This window comes from Myotis daubentonii, chromosome 12 (assembly GCF_963259705.1).
Source record: "Myotis daubentonii chromosome 12, mMyoDau2.1, whole genome shotgun sequence".
NCBI classification, from domain to species: Eukaryota; Metazoa; Chordata; class Mammalia; order Chiroptera; family Vespertilionidae; genus Myotis; species Myotis daubentonii.
This window is the reverse complement of record NC_081851.1, coordinates 9,922,530-9,946,588: the sequence shown is the minus strand read 5'-3', so window position 1 is coordinate 9,946,588 and position 24,059 is coordinate 9,922,530. Positions and strand designations below refer to the sequence as shown.

General features: G+C 47.1%; 1 long non-coding RNA gene across 2 annotated transcripts in view; it reads left to right on the top strand.

Annotated features, from left to right (window-relative positions):
* LOC132212986 (uncharacterized) overlaps nt 1–4,694 on the top strand; it is a 64,255-nt gene extending 59,561 nt beyond the window's left edge. For both annotated transcript variants that reach the window (XR_009447878.1, XR_009447879.1), the window contains one exon: nt 3,271–4,694. This is a non-coding gene — a long non-coding RNA (uncharacterized LOC132212986). The remainder of the gene's footprint in view (nt 1–3,270) is intronic.
* The last annotated feature ends 19,365 nt before the right edge of the window (nt 4,695–24,059 follow it).

The window sequence follows — 24,059 nt, the reverse complement described above, 5'->3', positions numbered from 1 at the left end:
GCCTGTCATTGGCTTAGTAGCAGCAGTACTTCTGTATTCAAGCATTTTACAACCTGCACAGTAAACTCGACTTCACTGGATTCTCACAGCAACTTGCTGAGAAAATGGGGCTGGCATTTTCATCTTCACTTTGTAGAAGGAGAAACCGAGGCTCAAGTGGGTTGGAATTTTCCCAGGACGTCCCAGCCAGGGATGGTACGGGGTGCATACAGGTTCCGGCTTTAGGGGAAGAGAGAGTGGGTCGAGGGCCAGGCATTTCTTTGATGGAGCTCTGGATGGCGGGCTGGACCAGCTCACCCCCAGCCAGGGGCACCCACGTGGTGCTCACCCACCCCGGGCACTGCAATTCCGAGTGCTGGTCCGACTCTCTTCCGGTAGCTTCCCAACCTCTTGGACCACGGACTCCAAAGGCATCTGGTCGCGCTTTGCGAGGGAGGAAACGTAGCCGCTGGCTCCCCAGCCCTGCACTCAGGGGCCTGGTTATCCTCCTCCCGATCTGGCTTCCACGGTTCCAAATGGGATCCATTTGCTAATTAGTTAATGTCATTACCTGTCATCAAATCCAGACCATGTTGGTTTCTCAAACCTGCCGTGGCCCAGAAAGCCACAGCTGACATCTCTCCACTGCTTAGCAGAGTTTCTTTGCTGAGCCTGGCCACTCTCCCCTCATTCCTAGACCACAGGTCTGAAAATTAGGAGAAAGATGTATTTCTTGTATTTTTAAAGCCAATTTAAAATTCTTCTGTCTGCTTTCTAAAACCTTTATTCGCTCCCAGCAAAGCATAAATATAAGTTTTCCAGCAAATCTTACACCCACCATACTCTCCTTATTCCGCTGCTATATTTTGTTTTGGGCAGAATGGCCCAAATAGGAACCAGCTTATCCTCGCAGACACTGTTACCGACTGTTCTTACCAGCGATGACACGCTGCTTGTCCCGCTATCTACTTTGTTAAGTACTGGGCAGTGGCTCTCTTCTCTCTCCTCTCCCGTCATCGCACAGAGGCGCTCCGAGTGGCTGTGGCGAGCCGGTGCTGCGGCCCAGCGGGGACCAGGCCAGCCGACACCCGCTCCTCCGCTGGCTTCTGTTCTAGTGGTGGTGGCCAGCGCGCAGGGCGTGGAGGGTCAGGTGTACAGCGTGTGTCTGCATTTGCCCGGGGCCCGCTCTCCTCTTGCACCTGCTGCGTGCAGCCCGGGGAGGAAGTCAGTGAAGGTGGCATCAACGTCTCCCTTGCCCTTGGGGTCTGGCTGGGTCGGGAGCCAGAAACTGAGGCGCGGGACAGAGAGCTCAGGGTGCCGATCTGCCGTCCCTCCTGGAGGCCTGAGGGTGACACAGCTGCTTCTCTGTCCGTGGGAATCACCGTTCGCAGCGCGCTTCCAGCCAGGGTGGGGACCGCTCACCGCAGTTTGGTTTCCTTCACCCTGACTACAGCTCTGCAAACAGCCCAGGCCCTCAGGGCCTCCCCAGTCCCCATGTGACGGCCATCTGCTTCTCACCGGGACCCAGACTGGAGGCAACGCATGGAGAAATGCACCTCTCCCAGGCCCGTTATCGCCACACTGTCGTCACCCGCACGGCTTCGGGATAAATGTCGGCAGGCTTCAGGCCGCATTGCTCCCTGGGACTCGGTCACTTCTTGCTACGCCACACAGTTCATTACCATCGCCAATCAGAGAGCAGGGCACCGCCTCGCAGACTCTCTGAAGGCAGCAGCTGATCTGTGCTGACTAGCTAACCCTCAGCACCCAGTGCAGTGTGTGTGCGTGTGCATGTGTGCATGTGTGTGTGCATGTGTGAGTGTACGTGTGTGCGTGTGTGTGTGTGTGTGTGTGTGTGTGAGTGACAAAGATCTGCCCCTTCACAGACCAGTTCAGCAAGCTGCCAACAGCCTCAGGAAGGTGCCCTGGCCCCAGTGTGGTCCCCAAGACGCTCCCCACCCAGCCCTGGCTCTGTGCCCAGCCCCCCGTGGGGAAGTCCCACTCAGGAGTCATCTCGAAGCTTCTCTGGTTTCATCTGTTTGAAGAAGGGGGGGAGGGTTTTAATTTTTTCCTAAAGGATATAATTTCAATTAAACATTTTCTTAGTTATGAAAGAAATGCACGTTGACATAGGGAACAGGAAATCCAGAAGTTCAAATATCCACCTAACTCTCCTACCTTAGCTCTGGGGGCGCAGGGACACATCCAGGGAGCTCATCTCGGGAAGCGCACCTGCGCGTCACCAGGCCCCTCTGTCCACGGGCTGCCTGCGTGCACCTCGCCCGGGCCCACCAGCCCCTTGGGCCACGCCGAGCCTCCCTCGCTGCCTGCAGCTCCTTGCTGAGGTCGGGTGTGGACCTGGCTCCATGCATTGCAGCTCGTGGCATCCCCTTCAGGGTCTGGAGTGCCCCCCAGGCTTCTCACTTCCTTCTGGGAGCCTCTCCGGCGCCCTCGGGCAGGAGGCTTGGCTCGCTGTGGAGTGTGGCGGCTGACGCCATGGCCCCTAGAGACGGCTGTGTGCGTCAGGCCACGTAGGGCTTCCTGTCCAAAATGCCCTTGAAATGCAGTCCCCAGTCCCCTTGCTGACGGGGGTGACAAGGAAAGGACAGCGTCCCAGCCTCGTCACCTGACAGCACTTGCAAGGTAGCTCCTCTCAGAGCCAGCAGTGAGCTTGGGTGGATGTCAGCCACACGGGGCATGTGGGGACGAGAGCCACGCGTGGACGGCATTCCTGTGACAGTTATTTACCTGCGCTAGATGAACTAAGCATAATATTCTTCATCTGAGAGCGCACTCAGAGGCATTCACTGTAAGTCTGAGTTAAAGCCTCGGTCTCCAGCAGCCCGTCAGAGAAAGAAACAGTCCGGCCGAAAGGTACCCCAGGAAAGCAGCGGGAAGAGAGCGGGCGCAGCATGAACGAGCTATTTAGCTTTTCTTGGAAAATGGCGTGATTCTCAGAGGACCGGGAGGCTAAGCATTCCCCAGATTTTTGTCAGGCGCATGTGCCAGCCCACAGAGTGCTGGCACCCCACACGGAGCGTCTGGACTGGGTTCAACCTCAGTCATTCAGGTGTTTGTGGCGTAGAATAAACACCACCCAGAAGGCAGCATCCTGAATTACCAGAAGTTCCCGTGTGTAATGTCATTTTAGGCAGCGTTTCCAGCTTCCTCCGCACAGGGATAGTAAGTTAGTCATTCCGTTCAATAACAGGGTATTTTTTTTTTTCTATTTAAAAAAGAAATTCGGAGTCAATCAATGTTTGGGACTAATCTGCCTAATTTATTTTCCAGGTCATGGAGCTCCACCCGATAGCTCAGTGCATCGCGTGGAGTGGATGCGCCACTGTCCCCGGAGTTGGATGTCAGTAGCTACGGAGCCCGGCGTGGCATTTACCACTTTCAGAGCTGGCAGCCTCGCCGAGGAGACGGGACAAGTACTCAGGAAGCAATCCCTGTAGCTGCTAAACTGGGATTGTGCTGAGGACACCAAAGAGGCCTGCCCTCTGGCTCCTCCCTTCAGATTGGAGCCGCGGGTACTCCGCTCACCTGCTTTGTGCACAGAGAGTGAAGAGCTGAATGGGAACATTTAGATGCAAAAACAAAAATGCATTTGGATGTTTCTGGGCTCCAGAGCCAGCAAGGAAGGAAGGATTTGGCTTGTGGTATCCGTGCCCAGGTGGGACACTGCCTGCCCCTGAGGCCCAGCCGCCCCCTCCGGCACCCACAGCACCGTAGGGCGGTGGGGATCCTGGGCCCGAGGTCTTGGTCTTCCCATCAAAGCTAGAGTCTGCACAAGGCTCCGCACCCAGACAGCCCTGGGAAACTTCCTACTAAGAGAGGCATCTAGAAGCGTGTGGCCAGCAGCCAGCTTCCCCAAAGCCCCTTTCACTTTCTCCTTAGACATGAAGCCAACTAGCTGGAGACTCCACTTCAGGACAGAGACTAAGTTATTGCCTCTGAAATGTGAGTAGAAGTGATACGTGCAGCGTCTACTTCCTGTTTTCACTGGAAATCGCTCTTCCCAGCCTTCCTGTGGCCTGGGACCTGGATGTGCTGGTGACGCCATTAAACCAGGCAGTGGAGCAGACGAGCAGCCCTGGAGGCAGGTCTGGCCTCTTCTTCTCGGAGAAACGGGCCAGCCCGCAGCCGGGCCAGCTCCAGGGCGTTCCGAGAAAGGGAAGGCAGTCCAGCCTTGAGAGCCACTGTATTTTGGGATCTGTTGGATCAAAGAGCAAAGTTTTTTACCTTGAAAAATATAGACCATGTCTGGGCGTGGAAGTAGAGCACTGGCTGCAAGTCAGTAGCTCGCATCCCTTCATCCTCCCCTGCTGTCCGTCCTCCCGCACATGCCTATTGAGCACCCACTCGGTCTGAGCAACATGAAGCTGCCGGTGAGGTAAGCAGCAGAGCCATGGCCCCCTCCTCCTGAAGCCGGCATCCTCGTAGGGCAGACAGACCGAAACATGCAGCCAGACTAATTAAAACACCCACAGACCTGTTTCTGGAGAAAGAACTGGGAAAAGGTAACAGTGTCTTTCCACAGGCTACAGTAGTCCTGGCAGGGGAGGCTGGGAAAACGTACAAAAAAATCACAGCAGAACTTCTCTAATCACATAGCATTTGAATTCAATGAAAGATAATAAGTCTCAGGAGTTTTCAGAGTTAGGAAGCGGGTTTCCGAGGCACCATGCTGTCCGCTTCCGAGCATGCTGGAAACGCTGTCATCCAGGCAACACCTGGCGTGTGGGTTGTGGGTGAGCTGCTGAAAGGGGTCTCCCCGCGCCCCCGCGCACCGCAGTTCTGTGGGCTGTGAGTGGTGTGGCCTTGGGAATTTCTGGTTTAGAGATAGTAAAGCAGGAAATTGAAATGTTTTAATTCATAAAACTTCCCAGACCATTAAAGCTACCTATTCTGAAGCAAGTGAGGTCCATATTGAAGAACCGCGATTTCCTTCCATATTAATTTTTCTAAGTGATATTTTGGATCTCATGAAGCAATATCCTGACTCCTTTTGAAATATCTATTAACAAGCAAGTTGTTTCTGGAAGGAAACGATACGGTTTTCAGACTGCAGATGTCAATGCAGTGATGATTGGGTTTTCTTTCGAAGGTTCCCTTTCCCCTCGGCTTAAGTGAGATGTAAGTGACATACCACACCGTGAAAGCGTAGGTGTACAATATGTGGACTCGATACACATCTAGTGCAGGTTTCTGAGGATTTTAACACTGTTCTCAGAAGTAGGAAATTTTATTTTGCTCTCTATTCTTTGACTGAGAAGAAGAGATGGCAAGGACATTGTCAGACTCCCCTTTGTGGGTTGGTTTTCTGCGTATCTAAGAAATCTAACAAGGGTCCAGGTTTCAGCTTTTGCACATCAGGAAATGGTTAGTGTGCCCCAGTCTCGCCTTACAGACCTGCTGAGGACGGAAACCTTCCTTTCTCTTCCCTTCCCCCCGCCCCTCCCCCCATCCATCTCTCACCCGAAAGGGTCTCTCTCGCCCAGAGGGTTCCCTGGGAATCAGGGTATGCTTGGCTGCCCCTGGAGAATGGCCGCCCATCAGCGCAGCTGCTCCCGTCGCCAGGAGTCAGGCTCTCCTGGGGCAGGAGGAGGCAAGAGGGAAGTGTGGGTCAGCCATGGCTGGATTGCCCGTGGCCAGGGTGCCTTGTATGTGCTCTCTTCCTCTGCTCCACAAGGGCCTGCGAGGGGCCTGGGCAGTCCCATCAAAGGGGCTGGCCTAGAGCCAACGCTTGACTTCTCCCTGCGTGGCTCCGCCAGGAGCTGCCGGTTCTCAGGGCTCCATTTCTGTCTGCTGAAACCGATAGGGAAGGTTAATGAGATTAGCATGGCCAAGCACCCGGGCTTCTGGGGAGGAGCAGCCAGGGAGGAGCTGCCACTGTGGAAATTCTGGCCAGGCCACAGCAGCTGGTAAACGCAATGGTTTTCAGTAAACCATTCAGAATGGCACTCAGGGCGAGCCTCACCAGTGCTGCCCCTTAAACGCTGCTGAGACCACGAACGAATGAATGAATGTCCTGTTTAATTTGCTTCCGATTTTTCACCAGCTTGGTCCAGTACTTGCCGCCTTTCCAAATATATAGTGAATAATATATATTCACTCTAAGGGGTAAGTCTTTTTAGTCGGACAAAAAGTCCGGTTAGTGATAAAATGTGGTAAAATAAAGCAATAGTCAAGTACAGAAACTGCACCCTGCATCAAGCCTAAAGATGAAATATCTCTTTGGATGGAGATTTCCTGAATAAAATATTGCTGAGAAAAGTGGAGGAGATGGCAATGTTTTGCCTGTGTGTGTGTGTGTGTGTGTGTGTGTGTGTGCGCGCGCGCGCGCGCGCGTGCAGGCTTAGGAGTGTTTAAAAATGCAATGTAAGCCGAAAGAGGAAGAAATTTGGGTAGATCTATAAAAGCACCACAATTTATGAGAGTTTAGAAGCCACTTTCTTTTTAAGGGGCAGGTTCCTAATTTCCCACATGCAAGCATGGGAATTGAATAGTAAATCCTTCTCTCGCAGACAAGACCCTGAAAAGAGGAATGAAAAAGAGTTACTGTTCCGTTTCCATTCATGTCCCTTGAAAGCCGTGGCTGTGGAGCTGCCTGGCACACACAGCCTGGGTTTCAAAGCTGCCGGATGACTTCTCAGAAATGATCTATTGTGGCGCTTTGTTTCGCCCGGGTCGCCCTCGTTTTGTTCTGGGGGCCGCCTCGCTCTTCTGCCGCGGCCATCAATCCCCCGTCACTCCCCCTCCCCTCCCCCATTCAGAGGCGCAGCGGCCGGGAGGGGAGGGGAGGGGAGGGGGGGGAGAGGCAGGGCGGGAGCTCACCTGGCCTGGGCCTCGCAGGCAGGGCCGTGGAGGGAGGGGCGCTCTGGGCTCGCACTCGCTGGGAGCCCCGCGAGTTGCAAGGAGCTTTTCTCACACTTGAGGGTCTGGCTGAGCTGCTCACTGGAGGACCTGGGGCTGCCAGCCTGTGTCGCCTGCCAATGAGCCGCCCTTATTGTTCAGTTTTGATTGGATTCACTCACTTGAGCTGGGTACCTAGGCTCCTTGTGGGTTAAGGGTTGTCAGACTGGGACTAAATGGCAAAGGATATGAATTGTAAAAATGAAAATGAAATCCGAAATCTCTCGTTTGGTGAGTAGCTCAAATTTAATTTCCACCCTGTGTTCTGTCTAGGAAATCTGTTCAGTTCAATTTTCAGTAGGAACCACACTCCCTTTCCCTCCCTCTGCCCTGGGCATCACCCCTTGTTAACAGTGTGAGGGGACTGTCCACAAGTCCCAAAGGGTTCCTGTGACATGGGGGGCCCAGGGGGTAGCAATCATGTCCCAAACATCAGCAGCTTGACATTCCTGCTGCTGTTCCCACTGCACAAGTGGGGGTGCACCTCTCAGAAGGAGGTGCTGGCTCCTGTGATGATTCCCCTGAAGATGAGTCAGTTCTAGGGCCGTACCTGCCTCCAGGGTCCAGGGAGCAGAGCCCCAGCCGCCTGCCAGGACATGTCCTATCCTGCCAGGCCCTCAGGGAGAAGCTGAGGATGCGTGTGCACACACACACACTCACATGTGCAACACCACACACACACGCACACACGCAGGGCAGCAAAACATTTTCAAAATTTAACTGAATAATAAAAGTCAGGAATGAAATGTTTTGAACACGTTGTGGTTCGCTCCAGCCTCCACGGTCATTTGAGCTGTGTGACTGCAGGCAAATTAGCTGACTTACCAGCTTCCATTTTGTCGTGACGAAGTGCATCGGTGGGCTAGGTCCGTGCTTCTCAGAACCAGCTGGGCTTCAGGTCACTGAGCGGCATTAACGAGCGTTAACTGCAGGCCCTCACCCCAGAGATGCAGCAGGCGTGGGGTCAGGTCCAGCTTTCATTTCTAAGAGTCCCCAGGTGACGCTGCTGCTGGTCCAGGGACCACATTTGTGACGGTTTTCAGATGAACTTCTGGGTCTGATGCAGCCGGCAAAGCCAGCCCTTCCTTCAGGAGATGAGGTGGAAGAGTTGGTGGGTTGACTGAAACTATAGTAAAATTTTCATGTTCAAATTTAACTGGAAAATGATTCACCAGGGCGTCACAACCCTTCACTTTTTTTGACAGCATATTTGCATGTTGGGTTGACACATATAGCTGAAAGACACATCTCAATTACAGGATGTGGTCCGGATAGCTGCCCTTGTGGGGACAGAGGCGGCCGCTAAACTCTGAGCAATTACTTGAAATTAGACTTGTCAAGTTTGTTTAGGGTGACCAGGCAAGTGCGTACAGCGACCTAGTGTCACTCTTCCTGGAGAGTTGTGTAATGATTTTGCATATCAGTCAAACTATTCAAATACTAATGCTGCCTTCATCACCATTCTAGTCAGATGTCATTTCTAGAAGCCCTCTGGGGATTTGCATCCCTTAATTATTCTTCAATACCCAAACCAAGCATCTTTAATTGGTGTAAATTGAACAGTGTTGCAATGCAAACAAGGAGAGGGCGCACTGATCAATGATTCTGTGCATGTCTATTGGAAAGTCCTTGCTAGCAGATCAAGTAACAAATCCTTACCTCCGGTTGCTTCAGTGGAAATGCCAGCTCTTGGACACTCCAAACCTGTGTCTGCCTGTCATCACAATTCGGAAGCTTGAACTAGGCTAGTAAGCTGTGATTCCAAAATATCAACTTTTAGCGAAAGGATTAAAAATCATCCCAAGGTATAGAAATGTTGTATCACTCATATTGTACACCTGAAGCTACTCTAATAAATGTAATATTGTATACCAACTATAATTAAATAAAAATTTAAAAGTCCAGTCACAAAGATACTCAGTTCCAATGCCAGAAACGGTATCTAGGAGCCCTTTTTGAGAACTTAACTAGACATATAAATGTCTAATCACCACATTGTACACTTGAAACTAACATGATATTGTATGTCATCTGTAATGGAAAAATTAAAAGAAAATAACGACGGGAGCACGCAGCTGGAGACAAAGTGTTTCTATCCTCTGGAGATTCAGTGTCTGTCTCTCAATTTCTTAATTAGAAACAATATAAAATTTTGGTTAATTTGTGAAGCCATTCTTTCTCATGGTTTTTTTGTTTGTTTCTGATAGTGTGTGATCCACCTAATCATATATCCAACCTGTGGTCACGTAACATGAAACAGGTATTCCCTGATCCTTTCGTGTGATTGAAAAACTTCAGTCACGGCCCTTCTAGTAAGTGTGTGACACTCAGTTTTCCCTCTGTCTTATCAGCTCTTTCACACTGACTATTTATTCCTGGGGTGGGAAGAAAAGGAAGCACAGGCCCATCGCACACCCCAGATCTATGTCTCCAGCTCCCTGGGCTCAGAAAACTATGTTCTGATGTTCTCATGTGTAGGAGCCATGCCTGTTCCTTTTTAATCTATCTCATTTTTGACAAAATTGGCTGGTTATTAGGGGGAAACTTTCAAGTTGATTTGAGTTTAGAGCAGTCCAGGGCAGAACACTTAAAATGAGTGGCGAGGAGGAGTGAGGGAGCTGTCAGCTTTCTGGACAACCTTTGTTCACTGGCTTGGATTTAAAGGGGAGCCTTTGGTTTGGATTTAAAGGGGAGCCTTTGGTGGGGAAGCTCCTTTGAGTAGCCTGTCTCCACAGGCTGGGCTGTGATGTATACACATCCAGTAGAATGCACTGCTTAGTTTTCAATGATCTGGCCAAGGGTGTTGAGGACCTTGGGGTAAACTTTATGAAGACGTTGGGGACATCGTGGACCCCAGGGTCACCCATGGAGCCCAGCTGGATGGATGCAGACAGAGCTGACGCCCCATGGCCATCTTCCTGCACCGCCTCGGCAGGTCTCACAAGCCAGAATATCTCCCTGAAAGTAAAGCACACTGATGCCGGAAGACAAAGCCCATCGGTGTTTCTCTGTGTGGGTCAACCCTGAGCGTCCATAACAGAGAGCAGACTTGAGAACGAGTGCAGCGGTGCTCTGCCCTCCATATTTCTGAGGGACCCCTCAGAGTCTGCAGTGGTGTGGCTCCATCATCTGCTTTATCTCTGTCGCCTCTTCTTTCATGGCCACTGTACCTGGCCTTCCTCAGCCCTGCGATGGGCACACTGAATTTGAGAGTAAATTTCTTGGTTCTGGTTTTTGCTTTTCCCTTTTGAAATCCTGTTACCTCTCTGGGTTTCATTTTCATCATCTGCCAAGCGAAGCAGTGGAATTTGGTGAACTATCAGATCCCTTTGAGACCTAACAGGTGACGAGTTATTTTCTCCAATGCCAACTCCCATGAAAGTCAAGGGAAAGGAGCCCACATTCCATTTCTTTGGAGTCCATGGTCTGATTCATAGAAACAGGCATCTAAATCAGCCTTCCCAAACTTTAATGTGCATCCAGGCAGCCTGGGATCATGTGAACTGGAAGATTCTGGAATTGTGAAAAGGGAGGTTCCGGCTCCGTGGGTCTGGGTGGGGCTCAGACCCTGCTTTTCGACAGCTCTCAGGTGATGCAGCAAGACTTGGAGTGACCAGACCTCAGACCCTGGGGAAGTGAGGCCCAGGGGTGGTGTGCTCTGCTCCGGAGGGAGCCCTGGCTCAGAGCGCACACTTACAGCTGACGTTGCTTTGAGTAAAGGAGCACTGAGGGAGGGGTCAGCTGTGGACTCCTGGCCCTCGGCCATAGCTCTCCTCGACATCCCCCGTTTGACTTGTGATTGCATGGGAAGGCTGCACCACAAAACGGGCCTCTTGCCTCACTGGGCCTTGTGGTCCTGAGATCTCAGGGGAGGCGCTGGTGGGGAAGCAGGCGCCCCTGCCCTCTTAGTCCTGGCTCCTGACCCATCACCGAGGCCACAGCTCTCAAGCACATGCTCTTACACACTTTCGGTTTCTCTTTGATGTCCATTTCACTGCAAATTACTTAGTGGCAATGAAGGGTGCCACACAGCATGACTATGGCCTTAAAAATCAACATTTTATGGAAGGTGCACTGGTCTAGAGGTGACTCTAGGGGTGTAATTCTGTCTGGCGCACTGACTGGGGCCCTGAACGGCACCATCAAATGCTCTGAGCTCTTCGCAAGGACAGCTTTCCCAGCCTCACTGTTTGCGGAGACAATGTTCCTGAAGGTGCTGTGGAAGCGGCAGCAGGTGGGGTGCGTGTGAGTGTGTGTTTTGCTGTTCCAGGAACGGCCCTCCATGGAGGCCAGAGTCCCCACCTGTGCCTCTCTCACCCCCAGGCCCCTCTCACCTATGAACACAGAGCAGGACATTTCTCTCTCTCTCGCACATGCACACACACGTGGGCTTTCACATGTCATCTATTTTTAGCACAGAGTTTCCCAGATTTTACTGATAAGAATAACCCTGGCCCCCTGAGCTGCAGGTCTGAGCTGGGAACTGGGGTGCTCCTGCCACCCTCTTTCTCTCTATCTTTTAAAAGAGCATCGTTGATTTTTATTCCCAGAGACATTTAGGAAACAGTGTTTAGCGTGGGGTTTCCCACTTCGCTGCCCTTTGGATCACCTGGGAAGCTTTCATAGGTCCCTGTGTCCAGGCTGCACCCCAGACCAGAAAGTCTGGGAGGGGGCCGGGCAGTAGTAACCTTTAACGTCCCCAGAGGGACTCCCACACACAGTGGGGTTAAGCACCTCTGCTGTGGTTTCCAGGGGCTCGTCTAGCCCAGGGGGGAAGCCGGGAAGCCCAAAGCTTTGTTGGTTGGCCAGTGATTCCGCCATGTGAGCGCACAGTCGGGCCATCTAGGCCCCGTGTGAAAATCCTGCTGCCCAGGTCACATTTGATGCCAATGAGGCCAGAATGTCTCGGAATGGAAGCTGCCTCCACAGTTTTTAAGGTTCCAAGTGGTCCCAGTTGCAGCCCAGATTGCACCTGAGTGTAAACTTTAATGATGACCCATTGGGCCCGTGCCCTCCTCGCTGCTGCTACTGGGGACCTGCTGCTTATCACCCTATTTCCTGAATTACCCTGAGGCCACGTCGAGGCCTCTGGCCCTCACAGCGACCCCTCAGCACCAGGCCGGAGGCGCCTCTGCCCTCGCCGCTGCCCTCCTTCCCTCCCGCAGACACCCAGACACCGAGTAGGAGAGCAGTTTTCATAGCGTACAGTGCTTTTCTTAATAGAGGTGAAATTCACATTCCATAAAATGAACCACTTTAACGTGTACGGTTTAGAGCAGTGGTTCTCAACCTTCCTAACGCCGCGACCCTTTAATACAGTTCCTCATGTTGTGGTGACCCCCAACCATAAAATTATTTTCGTTGCTACTTCATAACTGTAATGTTGCTACTGTTATGAATCGTAATGTAAATATCTGATATGCAGGATGTATTTTCATGGTTACAAATTGAACATCATTAAAGCATAGTGATTCATCACAAAAACAATATGTAATTATATATGTGTTTTCCGATGGTCATAGGCGACCCCTGTGAAAGGGTCGTTCGACCTCCAAAGGGATCGCGACCCACAGGTTGAGAACCGCTGATTTAGAGGCATTTAGACCATGATGTGCAATGTGCCACTGCCCCTCTGAGTTATGTTTCTCTAATTTCAAAACTTTTTTATTAACCAAGAAAAACACAACATACCTATTAATTCCTCCCCATTTCCCTTCCCACAGCCCCCGACAACCACTAATCTGAGCTTTGTCTGGATGGACACCCTCCTGGGCATTTCACATCCACGGAATCCTACAGCATGTGGCTGCTGTGTCTTCTTTCACGTCCCAGGATGTCCTCAAGGCTCCTCTGTGCCGCCGAGTCTGCAGACCCCTTCCTTTGCGATGCCCGAATAATCCTCCATTGCACCTCCATTCCCCGAATTTTTCTAAATAAAGTTTTCACCGACATAGCCACGTCCACAAAGTCTCCTGCTATTTATTGCTGCTTTCCTGCGTCAACGTCAACGCTGGAGGGCAGGAGCAGTGACAGAGGACGTGTTCCCTATTTGCCTCTCACAGAAACTGTCTGCTGGGCCGGTTCTACATCATACTTCTGGGAAACCTTGTTATGACACTACGTGGGAAATTTAGTTTCAACACAGTTTATTTTTAATAATGATGTGATTTAAAGTTCAGCTGGAGGAGCAAAAGTGATAGGAAGGCGGTGACAATTTTGAAAGAGAATAGTGGTGGGGAAAGACTGCCCTGCGAGGTAGGGCAGCACATCAGAGGGTGCGATGCTGGGTGCTGGGTGCCGGGTGCTGGTGCCGTAGGCGGTCCTGGGGAGGGAGCCGGCAGGCCGCGCGCGGAGGAGCTGGCTGCTGGGCTGAGTGGAAGCTCTGGGACACCAGCCGTGTGGCTGCGAAGCGGGTTCCCTCCACTCCTTCGAGAAGACGTCCAGAGGAATAAAATATTGAAATATGTAAAAAGACACTAAAATACCAGAAGAAAATGTGGATGACTATCTTAACAATATTGTAGCAGAAAGATTCTTTTAAGCTTGAAAGATGATATAAAGCAAAAAATTGACTAATTTAATAAAACTGGGTAATATGTAAAATTTTATATGGCAAAAGAGGTATAAGTAAAGATTAAAAGATAGGACCAAATTAACCTGGGGGATGTATTTTTTTTTTTTTTGTTATAGACCAATGGCTAACGTCTCTAATAATAAGAAGAACTCTGGCAAATGAGTGAGAATCTGAACAGTACAAAATTAAGTCCTTACTTATTATGGGAAAATACAAGGTGTCCCAAAAAATGTACGCACACCTTGAATAATTATTAATTTCAATGGATTAAATCTGAGAAAAAGATACATTGGAATTAATTATTCAAAGCGTATATACACTTTTTTGGGATACCCTGTATACAAACTAGCAATAATGCAATAAATGCAAAGGGTTGGTAAGCATGATACCGTGCATGTTCAACCTTGTAAATAATTAATGCAAATATAATGTAAATTTAAATACGATGTCATTTTTGCAATTTGATTGAAAGAGGTTGAGGATCCCCTGTGACAGGGAGAGTGGAGAGAAAGGACTCTCTAATGTGTACTCAGTATTTCTGGAGGGGTATCTGGTGGTGGTACATACAGATCACATTTTTATTTTTATTTTTATTTTTAAAAAATGTTATTTATTACATTGATTGGGGCGACATTGGTCAACATGAACATATAGGTTTCAGTGTGGGTTTCTATGCTGTAAAATCTGTATATTGCACCACCCAGAGTCACAACTTCTCCTGTCACCTCATATTAGGACTCCCGTCTCTGTCCACTAACCCCCCTCCCTCTGGCGACCACCACTCTGCTGCTTGTGTTCATGAGTTCCAGTTTTATGTCCCACATATGAGTGGAATCATGCGGTTCTTAGCTTTTCCTGACTGCCTTATTTCATGCAGCATACTGTTCTCAAGGCCCATCCATGTTGTTGCAAATGGTGCTAGTTCATCCTTTCTTATGGCTGAGTAGTGCTCCATGGTGTATATGGACCATGTCTTCTTTGTCCAGTCCTCTATCCCAAGGCATTTTGGTTGTTTCCATGTATTGGTCACCGTGAGTAATGCTGCAGTGAACACAGGGGTATATATATCTTTGTGAATATGTGATTTCGAGTTTTTCAGGTGTATACCCAGCCATGGGATTGGTGGGTCATATGGTAGCTTTATTTTTAATTTTTTGAGGAGTCGCCAGACTGCTTTCCATAGTGGTTGTACCATCTACATTCCCACCAGCAGTGAACGAGGGTTCCCTTTCCCCACAACCTCTCCAACACTTGTTATTGCTTGTCTTGTTGGTAATGGCCGCTCTAACAGGTGTGAGGGGCTATCTCATTGTAGTTTTGATTTGCATTTCCCTGATTGTCCATAAGGTTGAACATCTTTCCATATATCTATTGGCTATTTGTATGTCTTCTTGGGAGGGGTGTATTTTCAGGTTCTCTGACCACCTTTTGATTGGATTGTTTGTTTGTTTGGTGTTGAGTTTTATGAGTTCTTTATATATTTAGAACATTAAACCTTTGTCGGCGCTACTGTATGCAAACATCATCTCTCTTCTGGTTGGCTGCCTGTTTGTTTTGTTGTCCATTCAGATCACATTTTTAAATGTAATCACCTTTTGACCCAGTGACTTGACCCTTGGACTTTTTATTTTAATCCTCAACCAAGGATGTGTTTTTATTGATTTTTAGAGAGATATTGAGAGAGAGGGGGACATCAGTGTGAGAGAGACACAGTGATGGTTACCTCCCAGATAAGCACCAACAAGGGTGCCAAACGGAGCCAGCAACTCCCATCTAGGAATCGAACTTGAAACCTCCTGAGGCATGGGGCGGCGCTCCAACCAACTGAGCCACCGGCCACGGCGGCACCTTGGACATCTTACAAATGGAAAAGTAACATAAAGATGCACCCTGTGGACCCCATGAGTGAACGCCGGCACCATAAACAACAGGAAGAGAAAACAATATGCCCCTGGCTGCAGGGAAAAGCTGGAAACCATCTCAATTCTCATCAGTAGGATCTTTATTTTTAAAAACACTTTATTGAGGTTTGACTGACATGTAAAATCTGTATGTATTTAATGTGTACAACTTGATGAGTTTGGGGATAAGTATATACCCGTGAAACCATCACCAACATCAAGGCCATCAACATATCCACCACCTCTCAAAGTATCCTCCCATACCTTCATTATTATTTTATTTATTATTGTTTTGTGTGGTAAGAACACTTAACAAAAGATCTACCCAGTAGCACATTGTAAGTACACAATTCAGAATTGTTAGCTAGTGGCACTGTGTTGTGTAGTGGGTCTCAGAATTTGATTATCTTACATGAGCTTCATACCCTTTGCACACCTCCCTGCCAGCATTTGATAAAAAAAAGTTGTGATTATCTACATAATGGATTTCCAAGAAGCCATTGTAAATGAAGAAGACTTTCCAACATGAATATAGATTCTAAGCTCTTTATCAAGCTTGGAATTATGTTTGTCTTCCTGGGTCCATTAAGGTGCAAAATAAAGCACCGAGCAGCCATCTTCATGAAATGATGGCTATGACATACTTAAACATTTTTTACTTATTTTTTTTTTTTTACTAGCAACATTACATTTGACATTATAGCAATTAAGACTTGAAACATATAAACCCGTGTTTTAAAAACATAGACTTGAGTTTGTGTGTGATGTGCATATATGTGTGTGCACATATTTGTGTACCTGTGCATATGTGTGCATGTGTTTGTATGTCTGTGCACTGTGTGCCTGTGTGCATGTGTGCCTGTGAGTGTGAGGTCCCTGGAGAGCCTAGCATCCAGCTGAGGATGCTACCACACCCTAGCCCCCCAGAGAAGTGGCTGTCCCTCAGAGGACAGATTCAGGGGGTTAATCAATCAAATAAGGACATACACTCTGTCTCCCTGAGGATAAAACCTTCTGCCTGTAGGGACTCCTTTGTTTTCCAGATGGGACAGCATGGGATGTGAATGCCAAGGACAAGCACAGAGAAGACTGGTAACACTTGCCATTTGGCAACAGACCCTGCAATCCTTACTGAGCCCTTTGGAAGTTCTGGCCTTCCATTTCCTGTCCTTCAGGAGCCTGTCCCCCTCCTCTGCTCCTTTGAAATGAATTCCCCTGGTAACTGTGCCCTGCCTGCCCACCCATCTTCACTCTGTCTCCCTGCTCCTTCCTTCTTTTTGGTCTGGTACAAAAGGGAATGGGTACTCGCAAATGCCTGGTGCTGTTGGCCCTCTGAGTTTATTTATGTTTTAATTTTTTAAAAATATGTTTTTATTGATTTTAGAGAGAGGGAGAGGGATAGAGAGATAGAAACACTGATGAGAGAGAAACATCAGTCCTCTGCCTCCTGCACGCCTCCAACTGGGGATGGAGCCCACCACCCTAGGCATGTGCCGTGACCAGGAACCAAACCAGTGACCCCTTGGTGCATGGACGATGCTCAACCACTGAGCCACATAGGCCAGGGCTACAGGAGTTTATTAAAGGGTAGGTTGCCTAAGAGCAGTGATCACCAAACTTTATTTGATTGCTCACCCTTTCACTAAAACAGTTTGAGCATAATCTCTTAATACATACTTATTGATTGGTTGATTAGTACTATTTTACTAATAGATTATATACATTATGAAATATACATAAAAGTGAAAACTCAAAATGACGACATTTAAAATAATATGTGGAAGTTCCAATATTTTCTGCCCCCATCCCAGGGGGTCCGTTTGTGGCCAGTAGACCAGGGGTGGAGAAAGCTCTTTATGTCGAACTGTGGAGGCCGTCGGGCACTATAATCTCTTTCCCTCCTCAAGGGCCAGGCTCCGCCACAGGGACCTGCCTGGCCCAAGCTGCCTCTGGGCTTCTGGGAACCCCGACACGAGGCGCTGCAGCGAAGGATCGGAGGGAGTCTTTTCTCTTGCAGTTTCTTCCACGCCCTTCCCCCCTTGAAGGCCCCACTGCTGCCCTTTGAGCTGCACGTGTGCTCCCTCCGCGGGCTCTGATTCTCGGTGAGGACTCAGACTTGGCCAACCACGTCTTAAGCCAGGGCAGCTCGGTGCCTCTCCGGCCTGGTGGGCAGGTCCCTGTCGGGCAGCTTTGCTTGTGGACACGGGCGGCTGTGCCTCTCCTAGCGCAAGGCTGGCTTGTAGCTGCCCCGGTGGGTGGCGGTCTTACAGAATTGGTCTCTCAAGGACTCGTACAGACGCTAAACGACACAGGAAAGCACGGGCTCGGAGACACACAGCGAGCCATCTCTGTGCCGGGAGCGCACACCGGTGGGAGCCGCTGGAGGCAGTGCTGCGGCAGGTTCCCCGGCCTCCCCCCCCCAGCGCCCAGGGCAGTGCCCGCAGAGGAAAGGCCTACGGAACGGGCGGTGATGTCTCGGATCGGTACCAATGATGAGATCTCTTCCATGTCGTGCTTTGCTTGGGGCCTGAAGGAACATTTTAATTCACACTCAGGTTGTTTTCTTCCAAACTCGGAGGAGCGGCGTGAGGAAGCCAGGGCTCGGTTGTCATGCACACGCTCATGATATACTCAAATGGAACAGGGGGCCACGGGGCCAGAAACGTCCTCAAGTCTGCTCTAAAAGCTCCTCTACCTGGCGCCCGTGGGCCTTGCTGTCCCCAGAGGGAGGCCTGGCTTCTTCCTGGGACTTGATTTCGCCATTAGGCTTTTTTCTCATATCTCTGGACACGCGTGTTTCCTGCTGCTTTTCCCTCGGCTTCAAATCTCTTAGCTCCTCCTTCCCCTGCCCCCAACTTACTCCACAAGTGAGCTTTCCCTTCCCCTGGACTCCCTTTCCATCACAGCCCCACCCCCCTTCTAAAAGAAATACAAATTAAACAATATTCTTATTGCGATGAAAAACAAAGTTTACCATCTTAACCGTTTTAAGATGGGCTAAGCTAATTAGGGCTAAGGAGACTTACATGGCTGTGAACAGATCTCCAGGGCTTGCAAGTCTACAGCCATGAAACAGCTGCACTTCTCTCCCCGCCAAGCCCCTTGCCACCACCGTTCTCCTATGTGTGTTCACGAGTCGGATTACTTTAGACATCGCATATGAGTGGGATCACGGAGTACTTGTCCTTTTGTGCTAGCATCTCTCACTCAAGGTTCTCAAGATTCACCTAGAGCAGTGATGGCGAACCTAGGACACGCGTGTCAGAGGTGACTCGCGAACTCATTTTTTTGGTTGATTTTTCTTTGTTAAATGGCATTTAAATATATAAAATAAATATCAAAAATATAAATCTTTGTTTTACTATGGTTGCAAATATCAAAAAATTTCTATATGTGACATGGCACCAGAGTTAAGTTAGGGTTTTTCAAAATGCTGACACGCCGAGCTCAAAAGGTTCACCATCACTGACCTAGAACATGTGACACAATTTTTCTCCTTTTAAAGTTGAATAATATTTCATTGGATGCATATGCCTCATTTTCTTTATCCATTCATTTTTTGATGGGCAGTGGGTTTCTTCCACCCCCTGGCTACTGTGAATAATGCTCTAGGAACATACGTATTTCTTTGAGACCCTGCATTAGATTCTTTTTGGATATACACCTAGAAGTGGCATAGCTGGATCATATGGTAGTTCTACTTTTATTTTTTGAAAAACTGCCATACTGTTTTCCATAACATTTTTCCCATTTTATAATTCCACCAAGAATGCACAAAGGTTTCTTGCCAACACTTGTAATTTTCTATGTTTTGATAGTAGCCAAATGGGTGTGAAATGATATCTTATTGTATTTTTAATTTTTTGAGGAACCTCCATACAGTTTTCCATACTGGTTGTACTATTTTATAATCCTACCAACATGAACAAGGGTCTCAATTTCTTCACATCCTCACCAATGCTTGCTATTTTCTGTTTAAATTTTCTTATACTACCCATCCTAAGGGGCATTAGGTGATATTTCATTGTGTTTTTTTTTAAATTAACTTGATTGGGGTAATGTTAGTTCATGACATTCTATAATTTTTAGGAGTATCTGATACAGCCGTGGACAAACTATGGCCTGCGGGCCCGATCCGACCCGTTTGAAATGAATAAAACTAAAAAAAAAAAAAAAAAAGACCGTGCCCTTTTATGTAATGATGTTTACTTTGAATTTACATTATTCACACAAACACTCCATCCATGCTTTTGTTCCGGCCCTCCGGTCCAGTTTAAGAACCCATTGTGGCCCTCGAGTCAAAAAGTTTGCCCACCCCTGATATGATATCTTTGTACTCCATAGTGTGCTCACCACCCGAAGTCTGGTTGCCATTTGACCCTCTTCTCCAACTTTGTCCTCCTTTGACCCCTTTCCCCTCCGGTAACCACCATTTCCTTGTCTGTGTCTATGAGTTGGTGTACATTTGCTATGTTAGTCCATTTGTTACTTTTTGTTTTATAATCCACATATGAATGAAATCATGTGGTTTTTATCCTTTTCTGTCTTACTTTACTTAGCATAGTACACTCAAGATCCACCCATGTTGCTATAAATAGCAATATTTCATCTTTTTTTATGGCAGAGTAGTATTCCATTATATGTGTTGTGTGTGTGTGTGTTGTGCACCGGGGGGGGTCCCTCAGCCTGGCCTGCACCCTCTCGCAATCCGGGACCCCTCAGGGGAAGTTGGACTGCCGGTTTCAGCCTGATTCCTGCAAACCAGGCCATGGGACCCCACCATGCACCGGCCCTCTACTATGCATATAAGATCTTTGGTTAATTTTTTCCCAGCCCTCTCCCCTTCCCTCTGAGATTCACCAGTCTGTTCCATATTTCCATGCCTGTGCGTTGAGCACCTGCCCCCTGGTGGTCAGTGCGCGTCATAGCTACCAGTTGAATGATTGAATGGTTGCTTAGACTTTTATATATATGGATTTTTATTTTTATTGATTTCACAGAGGACGGGAGAAGGAGAGAGAGATAGAAACATCAATGATGACAGAGAATCATTGATTGCCTCCTGCACGTCCCCCACTGGGGATTGAGCCTGCAACCTAGGCATGTGCCCTTGACCAGAATAGAACCCAGGACCCTTCAGTCCACAGGTCAATGCTCTATTCACTGAGTCAAACCAGCTAGGGCTGTGCCACATCTTTATCCAATCATTTGTCAATGAATACTTAAGGTTGTTTGCATACCTTGGCAATTGTAAATAATGCTGCAATGAACATAGGAGTATATATATCTTTACAAATAAATGTTTTCATGCTTTTCCAGTAAGTACCCCAAAGAGGAATTGCTGGATCATATGGTAGTTCGATTCTTAATATTTTGAGCAATCTCATATTGTTTTACATAGTGGCTGCACTAACTTACATTCCCAGTACCAGTGGATGAGGGTTCCCTTTCCTCCATAACCTCTCCAAGACTTGTTATTTCTTTTTTTTGTTGATAGTAGCCACTCTAACTGGTGTGAGATGATAGATATCTCATTGTAATTTTGATTTGCATTTCCCTAATAACTAGTGAGGTTGAACATCTTTTCATAAGTCTGTTGGGCATTTGTTTGTTTTCCTTGGAAAATTGCCTGTTCAAGTCCTCTGACCATTTTTATTATATATTTTATTTATGTATTTATGTATTTATGTATTTATGTATTTATTTATTTAGTTAGTTAGTTAGTTAGTTAGTTAATCCTCACCTGAGGATATTTTTCCATTGAATTTTAGGGAGAGTGGAAGAGAGAGGGAAAGACAGAGTGAAACATCGATGTGAGAGAAACACATTGATTGGTTGCCTCCGCATGAACCCTGACAAGGGCCCAGAACAAGGGATTGAGCCTGCAACTGAGGTATGTGCCCTTGACCAGAATCAAACCCAGGACTCTTCTGTCTGCAGGCCAATGCTCTAACCACTTAGCTAAACTGGCAAGGGCTATAATATGTTTTGAAATCAGGAAGTGTATGTATGTCCTCAAACTTTTTTTTCTCTTTTGTCAAAATAGTTTTGGCTATTTAGGATCTATTGAGATAACATATAGATTTTAGATTTTATTTTTTATTTCTGCAAAAAATATCTTTGGGATTTGGTAGGATTTGGGTTGAATCTGTAGATTGTAGATAGTATTGACCTCTTACCAATATTGTCTTCAAATTCATGAACAATGGAATCCCTTTCCATTTGTTTGTGTCTTCCTTCTTTTTTTTGAGAGAGAGATTTGCCAATGGAAATTTTTTTTCTCCTAATCTCTATTGTTGAAAGTATTACATAGGTCCTTCTTTCTCCCCCATTAATCTCTTTCAGCCCTCTCCTATTCTCCCTCCCTCTCCCCGAAGGCCCTCACCACCCTATTGACTATGTCCACAGGTTATGCATATATACATACAAGTTCATTGGTTGGTCTCTCCCCCAACCCCCATCCTCCCCTGCCTTCCCTCTGAGGATCAACAGTCTGTTCATGCTTCTAAGACTCTGGGTCTACTAGTATTTTTGATGATCAGTTTATTTGGTTCATTAAATTCCACATATGAGTGAGATCATGTGATACTTACTTTGCCAGAATCGAACCTTGGAACCTTTAGTCTGCAGGCTGGCGCTCTATCCACTGAGCCAAACTGGCTAGTGTCTCTGCCCATTTTTAAACTTAATTTTGTTGTTGAATTGCATGAATTCTTTATATACTTTCATCAGTGGGGTTTTGATTCAAATTTATCTAATAATTATTGGTGTAGAGAATATTTTCATGTTTGCCATTTGCATATCATCTTTGAAGAAATCTCTATTCGAGTTCTTTGCCCATTTCTTTATTTGGGTATTTTTGTTTTGTTTTGTTTTTGAGTTGTAGGAGTTCTTTATAGATTCTGGATATTAATCCCTTATCAGGTATTTTCCCCTATAGATTGCCTTTTCACTCAGTTGAGTGTTTTCTTTGATGCTCAGAACTTTAAAAGTTTGATGTGGTCCCATGTATCTATTTTTGTTATCTGTGCTTTTGGTGTGTCTAAGAAATCATTGCCAAATCCAGTGTCATGAAGCTTTTCCTCTATGGTTTCTTCTAAAAATTTTCTAGTTTTGGATTTATATTTAGGCCTTTAATTCATCTTTAGTTAATATATATATATATATTGTGAAATAAGGGTTGAACTTCATTATCTTTCATGTGATAGATAATGCACAACACACACACACACAACACATATAATGGAATACTACTCTGCCATAAAAAAAGTTTTCTCATCACCATTTGCTGAAGAAACTGTCCTATCTCATTTGAGTGGTCTTGACATGTTTTAGAAGGTCATGCGACCATGAGAGCTTATTTTTGGGCTCTCTAACATGTCTGTCTTTATGTCAGTACCATATGGTTTTCATTACTGTCGTTTTGTAATAGGTTGTTTTTTTTTTAATCCTCACCCGAGGATATTTTTTCCATTGATCTTTAGAGAGAGTGGAAGGAAGGGGGAGAGACAGAGAGAAGCATTGACGTGAGAGAGACACATCAATTGGTTACCTCTTGCTCATGCCCCGACCTGGGCTGGGGATTGAGCCTGCAACTGAGGTATGTGCCCTTGACCAGAATCAAACCCAGGACTCTTCTGTCTGCAGGCCAATGCTCTAACCACTTAGCTAAACTGGCAAGGGCTATAATATGTTTTGAAATCAGGAAGTGTATGTATGTCCTCAAACTTTTTTTTCTCTTTTGTCAAAATAGTTTTGGCTATTTAGGATCTATTGAGATAACATATAGATTTTAGATTTTATTTTTTATTTCTGCAAAAAATATCTTTGGGATTTGGTAGGATTTGGGTTGAATCTGTAGATTGTAGATAGTATTGACCTCTTACCAATATTGTCTTCAAATTCATGAACAATGGAATCCCTTTCCATTTGTTTGTGTCTTCCTTCTTTTTTTTGAGAGAGAGATTTGCCAATGGAAATTTTTTTTCTCCTAATCTCTATTGTTGAAAGTATTACATAGGTCCTTCTTTCTCCCCCATTAATCTCTTTCAGCCCTCTCCTATTCTCCCTCCCTCTCCCCGAAGGCCCTCACCACCCTATTGACTATGTCCACAGGTTATGCATATATACATACAAGTTCATTGGTTGGTCTCTCCCCCAACCCCCATCCTCCCCTGCCTTCCCTCTGAGGATCAACAGTCTGTTCATGCTTCTAAGACTCTGGGTCTACTAGTATTTTTGATGATCAGTTTATTTGGTTCATTAAATTCCACATATGAGTGAGATCATGTGATACTTACCTTTCTCTGACTGGCTTAATTCACTCAGCTTAATATTCTTCAGGTCCATCCATGCTGTTGCAAATGGTAAGAGTTCTTTCTTTTTTATTCCCACATAGTATTCCATTGTGTAAATGTACCATGTTTTGATTTTTAATTTTATTTTATTGTTTAAAGTATGACAAATAGTAGTACATATGTCTCCGTTTTTCCCCCATTGACCTCCCCTTGCACTCCCCTACCCCCCCGGCACATGCCCTCACCCCCACCCCCAGTGTCTTGCATACATTGGCTATGCTTATATGCATGCATACATGTCCTTCCGTTGATATCTTACTCCCCAACACTCCCCTGCCTTCCCACTGTAGTTTGACAGTCTGTTCAATACTTCTTTGCCTCTGTATCTAT